We start from the raw sequence: 10,998 nt of genomic DNA on the forward strand, positions 1-10,998 counted from the left end.
TTTTTTTTTTTTTTTAAGATTTTATTTATTTATTTGACAGAGAGAGAGACAGCCAGCGAGAGAGGGAACACAAGCAGGGGGAGTGGGAGAGGAAGAAGCAGGCTCCCGGCAGAGCAGGGAGCCCGACGCAGGGCTAGATCCTGGTATCAGGCCCTGGGCCAAAGGCAGATGCTTAATGACTGAACCACCCAGGTGTCCCTTTTTTAAAGTTCTGCACCTTCATTTGTTCTGTCTGAAGGTAATCTCCTAGAGGGTGCCTGCCACGTTTTTCTTCTCGGTTCTTAACAAATAGCCTGACACCAAATGGTTGTGGGATAACGATATTTTGAATGGTGACCAACTATAAACATTTCAAGAATCTCTTGTGCTCTCAAAGTTTTGTAATAAAAGAGAAAAGGTAACATCTTAAAGTACTTGCCTTAAATATTTTCTGCACTGTGATTTCCAACCAAATAAAAAAACAAGTGGGGTAAAAAAGCCAACAAGGAAAATATATATAATTGACATTTTTTGGTGTGTTAGGACAATGAATATTGGGCAATTTTTTCTGTTTCCCAAATTTATTTGAAATAGCAATAAAAAGAAAAAATATATATGTATATTAATTTACTGAAAAAGAGATAGCATGCCATCCTTTCTGTTAAAAAGAAAACTGAATACTTTTGTCTGTGAAAGTTACAAGGAGACATTACTCTGGTTTTTTCAAGAAGGAAATGAAGGACTGGAGAACATGACTAAGCAGAATTTGTTTGTTTTTATTTTGTCTGCTTGCTTTTTATTAGCTTTTTTGTAGGTTTGAATGTCAAACCACGTGAAAGTGTTGCATGTTCAAAATAATAAATTATATTTACAATTGAGATTTTGTTTCAAAATATGTAATATTCAGTACTGAAAAATTCTGGATCTTAGAGCTGACAAGTGCTTAGAGAAGAGTTAGTAGCAACCATCTCACTTAAAATAATTTTTGTTGAAATATAATTTATATTCGGAAAATTACGCATATCTGCGAGCCACGTAGAAGTAGCAATTACAGGATATTGATCATGTACAATTGAGATTTATCCAAAAAGACAAGAACTGTGTAATATCACTTATATGTGAAATCTTAAAAAGTCAAATTCATAGAGAGAGAGTAGATTGGTGGTGGCCAGAGGCTGGGGGTGTGGGAGAAAGGAGATATTGGTCGAAGGGTTAAAAACTCCCAGTTATGAGATGAATAAGTTCTGGAGATCTAATGCACAGCATGGTGACTACAGTTAACAATACTGTTGTATATACTTGAAGTCTCTAAGAGAGTAGATCTTAAATGTTCCTACCACACACACACGATGATCATTATGTGAGGTGATGAATATGTCACCTGATCTTTTTGTGGTAATAATTTCACAATATATGTGTATATCAAGTCATCATGTTGTGTACCTTAAACTCACACATGTTGCATGTCAGTTATATCTCAAAGCTGGAAAAATATAGATAACGTGACTATTTCAGATCTACTAAGAGCCAAGAGAAGTTCTAAAACACTATCAATTTCACCTTGCCTATGGATCTCAGAAATAATAAGAAGTGATACAATGTGTGACTAAGATCCATTAAATATTCTTTCAATGCAACCTTGTAAATACACCCAGAGTTTCTTACAAACTGCTGTATAGGAGAGAAACATGCTTGCTTAGACATATTCCAACGAGACAAATAAACAAAAGACCAATTTTGAAACATTTTTGTGATTTGGGCTATCTCTATTGCAGTCATGCCAAATTAAAGTTCTTGAAGCTGAATTTCTCAGAGAATAGGTGTGAGCCATTGATGAGAAAAGTATATTGTTTTTTCCCATACTTTAATGATAAAGTAAATTGAGGTAGGTGGTAGAATAAAGAGACAGAATGTAGAAATGGGCATATAGACACGTGAATTTGGTAAGGAACAAAATGAAAACAAAGTTTAAAAATTAAAAACAGATGGAGAAACTAGTCTATGTATGCATTCCACCAACGCCTGCAGTAAAAGCAGAGGTTACATGACCGAGCAATCATTTGATAACATAACCTTTTTGAAAGACTAAATAAAAAATGGTACCATTTATTGTGAAGAATATAAGTGCATTAAATGTGGGAAACAATTAACATAAATGAAATATAAAAACTATGTGCAGCAGAGGAGTTTTTAAAACTTTTCTGACAATATCACACAGTAAGATATATAGTATTTTATTTCCATCAAGACAGACTCATAAACACAAACATAATTGAAACAAAAATATATATTTTTTAAGGATTTATTTATTTATCTTGTGGGGAGAGAGGCAGAGGGAGAGAATCTTAAGCAGATCCCATGCTGAGCCCCATGCGGGGCTCTGTCTCACCACCCTGAGATCATGACCTGAGCCGAAATCAAGAATCAGATGCTTAGGGGCGCCTGGGTGGCTCAGTCCTTAAACTTATGCCTTCGGCTCAGGGCGTGATCCCGGTGTTCTGGGATCGAGCCCCACATCCGGCTCCTCTGCTGGGAGCCTGCTTCTCCCTCTCCCACTCCCCCTGCTTGTGTTCCCTCTCTCGCTGACTGTCTCTCTCTCTCTGTCAAATAAATAAATAAAATTAAAAAAAAAAAAGAATCAGATGCTTAATCAACTGCCCCACCCAGGCACCCCCCCAAAAGTATTTATAAAACAGTTACCTTTATTCCATGAGATATACTCTGAGATTTTCAATTCTATTGAATAAAGTCTTAGTCTATCCTATTATATTTCATTTTTCAAGAAGATTCTTCATAGCCACGCAAGTTGATTTCACGGGTGTGTCAAGATTCATGCTTTGCAATACTCTGGGTCTATGGTAACAGCCAGCCAGAACACTCCAGGTGACCACAGGCACATATCAGACCGGCTCAGCTAATGGGAGAACTCTACCTAATGCCCCAGCCCTGATATTAGGTCCAAGAGTTGTGGACGCAACCAGAGCTGGGCCGATAAGAGAGCTTCGTAAGACTCTCTGATCTGGAGCCTGGACAGAAAGTGATACGTAAGAAGACAGCAGAAATGAGAGCTTGGGGTTGTGGGGCAAGAAGAGAGGGGAGGAGGGAGAGGAGAGAGGACAAGGAGAAGGAGGGAGAGGGAAGAAGAGAGGCAGAGACGTGAGAGGAAGCGGGAGCCAGTGGGGTACAAATCCTGACTTCCAGGCATGTGGTCTGCGGGGCTGTGCTCATTCATCCGTTGTCCTTCCTGTCCTGTCTGCTCTTCCACCCCAGCTGCCTTCTGTCCTGAAGCTGGTCCAACAGGGCTTTCTTCATGGCGCATCCACAGACGCCTGACATAGGAGCCCCAACCTTTCCCTTGACACCGTGAAAACCACCCCCCAGCACGGGAGCCAGTGAAGTGATCTTGGCCTGCAATCCTGTCCCTCCTCCTCCTTATGAGATGAACTTTGTTCTTAATCTCTCTATGTCGCCGGAGGGTACACGGAGAATAAGGGAGAGGTGGAGAGGGAGCTTAAAATCCAGGAAAGGATGGATTTTTGCTCATTGTCAAAATAACATAAAAAAATTAAGAGACAAGTTTATGGTTAAAGACCAATAGGGCCAGTCTTGTTAAAGAGCTTGGAGACACACCAGAGCATTCCAAATTCCATTTTTGTGGGCACAGCTCTCCCATACTTGCCTCTGTAGCTATGAATCCAGCTGAGGGCATGAAATGGGTGATTTGGTCCTCAAGCCTTCCTTATTTTCCTACTATTTTTCTAAAATTGATCATGACTACTACTTCCAAGGCCCTCCTTATTTCCCTACATTCTTACCAGTAGTGCGTTATCGGACTCTTAGATTTCTGAAATCAGAACGGTGACAATAGTCTTGCTGTTTTCTCTTACTATACGTTAAGTTAAACACCCTTCTGTGAGTCGTCAAAAACGGCAGCCTTTGTCTAAAAAGGTTTTTATCTCACATGCATCCTTAAATTATAGTTTAGCTGTATATAGAATTCTAGATCGAGAAGAATTTTGCCTCTTTTCAAAACAAAGTGTTTTTGCCTTTTTCAAAAGCAATTTCATGATATCATTCCATTGGTTTGACTCCTCTTGCTGCTGATGGTTAAAATAATAAATGTATTTCATGATGCTAATCAAAGAAGGAAAGAATCACATGTTATTTAGTAGTTGCTAAGTGGGTAGTTGCTAATATTTTATATTTAATTTTAATTAAAGTCTGTTAGTAACATATGTCAAATAAGTCTGTGTATTATACTTGAGAAACTCAAATCCACTAGTATTACTATTTTTAATCATTGTATCCGACTATTAGACAATGCATTTTATTATCATGTTCAATTAGCCAGCATCTAGTACATCATTAGTCTTTGTTGTAGTGTTCAATGATTCATTAGTTGCAGGTAACACCGAGTACTCATCACCACACGTGCCCTCCTTAATACCCATCACCCGGTTACCATCTCCCCACTCCCCTCCCTCCTGTAACCCTCAGTTTGGTTCCCAGAGTTCAGAGTCCTTAATGATTTGTTTCCCTCTCTGATTTCTTCCCATTCAGTTTTCCCTCCATTCCGCTATGGTCCTCTGTGCTATTCCTTATGTTCCACATATGAATGAAACCATATGATAATTGTCTTTCTCCAGTTGACTTATTTCACTTAGCATAATCCCCTCCAGTTCCATCCATGTTGATGCAAATGGTAGATATTCATCCTTTCTGATGGCTGAGTAATATTCCATTATAGGTATGAACCACATCTTCTTTATCCATTCATCTGTTGAAGGACATCTCGGCTCCTTCCACAGTTTGGCTATCGTGGACAATGCTGCTATGAACATTGGGGTGCATGTGCCCCTTCTTTTCACCACATCTGTATCTTTGGGGGAATACCTAGTAGTGCAATTGCTGGGTCACAGTGTGGCTCTATTTTTAACTTCTTGAGGAACCTCCACACTGTTTTCCAGAGTGGCTGCACCAACTTGCATTCCCACCAACAGTGTAAGAGGGATCCCCTTTCTCCACATCCTCGCCAACACTTGTTGCTTCCTGTCTTGTTAATTTTTGCCATTCTAACCGGTGTGAGGTGGTATCTCATTGTGGCTTTGATTTCTATTTCCCTGATGGCCAGCGATGTGGAACATTTTTTCATGTGTCTGCTAGCCATGTGTGTGTCTAGACGATGCATTTTGAGAAGAAATTTAACTACTGAAAACAGTAAGGCAAAATAATCCCACGGTTGGTGTAGCAGAGTGACTCTGCCATTGGCACCCTGATGACTCAGCACATCCCCAGGTGGGTCACACAAGTGGAGCTCAGGCAGGGCTCAGTTGCACTCTGACCCGTCTCGGCAGAGTGCCCTGTAGTTCTCCCTGGAACATGCCAAGAGGCATCCATGAGGAACGGTTTCAGGCCATTTCTCATCAGCCCCCCGGGTCTACGTGGACTTTACCTAAGCTGTGGGAGGCTTCAGTGATGCAGTTTCTTCTCACCTGCCTCTCAGCTCCCAGGGAGCCATAGGAGTTTCTATCTCTACCCTTGGGAACAGATGCAGGTTATAAAGCTGCCCAGCCACAGTGTAGTTCGCTCTTCAATGACAGACCAACCCACCACACTTGTGTCATTTTTCATCTGGCCCTTCCAGGTCCCTGTCATCCTGTGAAACTAGGAAAACAGGAAGGTGACACCATGTTGATCTTGCTTCTGGTATCTGTATCAGCAATGAACTGTTTAAATCCATTTGGGCTTATTGTCTTCCTCCTGACCAAATATACGAAAATGTGGCGAGCGTGCCTGGAAGGACCACTGTGCTGCTGCTTAGAGCCCACCTGACTGCTCGACAGCTTGCTACCTGGAAAACCCTCGAGGAAAACCTGACAGCCTGAAATGACAGGATTCAGCAAAGCGGTCAAATACAATATGACAATACAATAGCATCCCCACATAAAGAAGTGGTAAGAAAATACGATGGGAAAATCCCTTATTATATTTAAACTAGATAAGTTAATTTTACACCAGGTAAGATAATAGAAATTTTAAAATAGAAAGAATAGTTTGTTTCAGTCGGTAGAGCCTCTGACTCTTGATCTCAGCAGTTTTGAGTTTGAGCCCCATGCTGGGTGTCGAGATTACTTTCAAAGTAAGTTAATAAATAAGTAAAAGTCTTTTAAAAAAAAAAGTAGAAAGGATAAAAGTTTTACTAAATTTGTCAACTTCACAGGATCCTGGACAGTCCACAAAGAGGTAACATCAAAGGTATTTGTATTAGAAATACAAACACAGGTGCAGGGGCACCTGGGTGGCTCAGTCTGTTAAGCATCTGCCTTAGGCTCAGGTCATGGTCCCCAGTTCCTGGGATCAAGCGCCGCGTCGGGCTCTCTGCTCATGGGGAGCCTGCTTCTCCCTCTCCTCCCAGCTCAGTGCTCACTCTCTCTCTCTCAAATAAATAAATAAATAAATAAAATCTAAAAAAAAAAGAAATACAAACACATTGATTATGAATTGAAAATGTTGATGGCTCTGAAAAGAAAATTTGTCTTAAGTCGTTCAAGTCCTCTTAACAGCAGCTCATTTGTATAGAGCTGGGGTACTTCGCAATGGCCTTGATGTCCTCAGATATAGCCTGCTTAGTCAACTCCACAGGCAGGAGCAGGCGCACAGAAAATTGTTCCAATACCTGTTCTAATGAGCCAGGTGGGAAGCATCCCCTACTGTGTGCTTGAAGATATCTCTGACAAAATAGTTCTCAACACACATGGCATTGGATGAAATGCCCATGTTGGGGTACGCCTGTTTCAAGATGTTATTAAACTAGATGAACAATTATTTGTCTTTAGAATATCTCTCCTGCGAATCTTCTGAGTTTTGGTGAAAGTTTTCTTAGAGTCCTTTTTAGAGACAACAAAAAATCTCTCTTGGAGTCATTTATAGAGATACTGAAATCCTCAAATAAAGACCCAGTCATCATAAATCCAGCCTCCCACTGCTTTGAGTAAAGAGAATGATGACATTTGATACCAAGTGGGATCTACTTACAGTTGCTGTATTCAAATGAGGTATTGGTGCAACCCAATCTCTGATTGGATGAAAAGCAAAGAATGACTACATGTAAATGAGCTGCTTGATATTCACTCTGATTGGATAGTATTAATACTTGGCATGAACCACCCAGGAAGGAAAAGGCAACCAGGAAGTTGCACACTAGTAGCTGAGAGCGACCTCTACCAAGAGCACTTTGAAAAGTGTTTGAAAGAGACTGACGTCCCTAACGGGACTCTGTGAGGAGCGCTGCTGGCCTCGTGTGGGTCATATATCCACCCACCCACCTACAATCAATGGTTGGCAGAGACTGGGCCACCCTTAGATTGAGCAAGAATTCTTTGACCTGGGGGAGGAGAATGATCTTGGAAAACATGACACCTGGGCCAAGGCCCCAGTGTCTCCAGGACCAAGTGAAAACCTCAGTAAATTGGAAAATTTTGAAAAATGTATATAGTTGGGCTAGCATATTAGGAAACAGCTTAAACCGAGATACCATAAAAGATTATGAACATTATGAAGATGGTATTTAACATTGAAGAAAAGCTGTAAAGATGGCACAACATGATGTTTAAAGGCTCTAATCAAAAAGTAAAGGATGGAAACTATCATTTCCTAAGTGGTACATTAGAGCACATGCGTGTAGAACTTACTAGACAACCCTGGAAACAAAAAACTCCAAACAACCTATTTGCTCGTAAAGAAAGGCGTTAAAGCTGAGAAAAAATTGGGTTCATTTACTAGTTGACTGTGTAAATCAAAACCAATGAATTATTAGCGAAAAAGGCATTAACTAGAACTCTAAATTTTAAAAATAAGATGGCTCTAAAAAATGTCTTTGGTTTATGATATTCAAGTTCTGATAAAAGGATCTCATTTGCAGCTGGTGTACTTGTTGACGGCATTGGTGCCCTCCCACAGCCTGCTTGGCCAGCTCTCCAGGCCGTAGGAAACTTACGGCCTTGTGAATGGCCTGGAGGTACTGGCAGCCACCTGTGGTACTATGCCAGGTGGGAGGTGCACCGGTGATCCACTCGGAGACCCATTGCACAAGGAATTGATGATGCACATGGCCTTGGAAGAGATGCTAGCATCCCTGCTTCAACATCCTGACCTGGAGGGAGGAGTGCAAACTGGAGTCTAGGGGAGAAATGGGTATGTCTCGCCATGAATCCTTAGGGTAATGAAAAGAAATTATAGGAGATATTGTGGGTTCAGTGCCAGACCACCGTAGTAAAGTGAATATCACAATAAAGGGAATCAAATTAATTTTTGTTTTCCCAGCGCATAAAAAAGTTGTGTTCACACTATACTGTAGTCTATGAGGCATACAATAGCATTACAGTAAAAACACAATGTACACACTTAATTTTAAAAATACTCTATTGGTGAATAATGCTGATCATCATCTGAGCTTTCAGTGAGCAGTCACCCTTGATCGCAGATCGCCGTAACAAACATATATAATGAAAAAGTTTGAAATACTGCAAAAATTATCAAAATGTGGCAAAGACGCCAAGTGAGCAAATGCTGTTGAAAAAATGGCAGTGATAGACTCGCGCCACGCAGGGTCGCCACAAACCTTCCAGTTGTAAAAGGCGCGATATCTGTAAAAGTGCAGTATAATGAAGTAAGTATGTGGTTAAGCAATTATTTTTATTTTATTTTATTTATTTGTTTATTAGAGAGAGAGTGTGAGCAGGGAGGGCAGAGGGAGAGAGAATCTTAAGCAGGCTCCATGCCCAGTGCAGAACCTGACATGGGGCTTGATCTCATGACCCTGAGATCATCACCTGAGCAGAAATCATGAGTTCGACGCTTAACTGACTGAGCCACACAGGTGCCCCTGTTAAGCAATAATTTTTTAGGCTGGACTTTTTTTGTTCTAAAACTTTATTTTATTATGTTTATATGAATAAACTGAATTTAAATGAATTCACAAGGTTTTTTTAATTAACGTATACTTGACGTATAACATTATATTGGTTTAAGGTATACAACACAATGGTTCAATATTTGTATGCATTGTAAAGTAATCATCACAATAAGTTGAGTTACCACCTGTCCTCATACAAAGTTACAAAAAAAATTTTTTTTTCTTGTGATGAGAACTTTCAAGATCTAGTCCAGGCTGTCCTTTTCCTAATGCCATATAAAAGCATTAAATCTGGGAGATTTAATAAAGCAGAGGCATTATAATAAAAATAAAAACATATACAATGTGTTTCTACCCTTTTGACCTACAGTAAGTAATAGACCTTTTACACTGTGATGAAATATTAATATCCAGGTTCATTCTGTAGATATAGGTACGTGTTTCAGAATCCAAATTCCACCAACAATCTTTACTCTTACTTAGCAGGATGCACTCTGACTCATTCCATTCTATTTTATCCGATTGGATTATTTAAAACAAAACAAAACACCCAAACATGCTGTTCATGAGGCACTAAATTGATTTTATTAGAAAGTAGTGACATTGAACAGCCTTGGGATGATGGGAACAGCCAATCAGAGTACCTGATGCTTTGGGTCAAATGGCGGCACGGTCCCCTGGGCGGGGCAGATCCAACTCTTTCTTGGGATTTCCGACCTGGAGCTTGACCACAGCTGCTTTGTCTTTCTTTTTATGGCTATGAAGAGTGAGATTCCAGAACGGCCTGCAGACATGTCTGTTGCCTCTCGGAGAAGATTAAGAAAAGGAAGTGGAACCGTAAGAAGGCAGCAAAAATGAGTTTGTTGTGTTTTGTTTCATTTCGTTTGGTTGGGAGAGATTTCGATACAGTCTGCTGTGTCCTGCGCTGGGCTCCTTCCTGCTGCCCTCCCTACTGTCTGTGGCCTGTCTCAATCTCCACCTCCTTTTTTCTTTTCTTCCAAAACCATTTCAGTTGGATTCCCATCACTTCGAAGCACAAGTGTCCGACAACTAGAGGCCACAACTAATTGAATACAATCAAAACTTAGCCTTGCAGTGCAGGCCAGTGAATGACTGGCCCCTAACCCTCTTCTGTAGCAACAATAGGTGGTCAATGACCTTGCTTCTCATCCTGATTCAGCACTGAGAAAAGAAGTGAGTATCTGAGCAGGAGAGGGAAAGATCAAAAGGGATTGAACCACACAGAAACTTTAATATAAATCTTGGAACCTAAAAGAAACCAAGTCAAGCCTGAGGCAAACTCCTCATCTTCATAAAGTAGCAGACGGCAAAGGAACAAAAGAAAAAGGAGATAGAGGGAAACTATCCTTTGCATTTTTCTCCAAGATTTGAAATCTAGCTATACTTTAAATGACTGACATAGTCACGGAGCGCTAATAAACAAAAATGTTTTAGATAAGATTCAAAATGCCAGTGTTTCATACACGAGTCCCAGGGGCACATCTAATCTCTACCGACCTCCCCCAAGACAGGCTCTAGGAATCAGGAAGCCCATTAACCCACATGGTAAGTAGTAATTCTCACTTAGGGTGTGGAAATAGATTCATCCATTTGGTAACTCAACACCATCAACAAAAATCATCAAGCAAGTACAATTCAACATCGTTAAAGATAGAACAGCAAAGTTAGTGGAAAAACTAGTGTCCTCCCCAAGTAGATGAGTATTAGTATAAATATTTAAATTAGATAAATGAATAACAGCAGAAATATTTGGTGAATAACATTCTTTTTTAATTAATTTTTTAAAAAATTCCAGTATGGTTAACTTTCAGTTATATTACTTTCTGGTATATGATATTTAACAATATTCAACAATTCTACACATGCCTCAGTGCTCATCATGAGAAGTGTACCTTTATTTTTTTTCAAAGATATATCCTTTATTATTTTTTTTTAATAATTTTTTATATTACATTAGTCACCATACAGTACATCCCTAGTTTTTGATGTAAAGTTCCATGATTCATTACTTGCGTATAACACCCAGTGCACCATGCAATACGTGCCCTCCTTAATACCCATCACCGGCCTATCCTGATCCCCCC

Source organism: Ursus maritimus, unplaced genomic scaffold (genome assembly GCF_017311325.1).
Source record: "Ursus maritimus isolate PB19 unplaced genomic scaffold, ASM1731132v1 scaffold_30, whole genome shotgun sequence".
NCBI classification, from domain to species: Eukaryota; Metazoa; Chordata; class Mammalia; order Carnivora; family Ursidae; genus Ursus; species Ursus maritimus.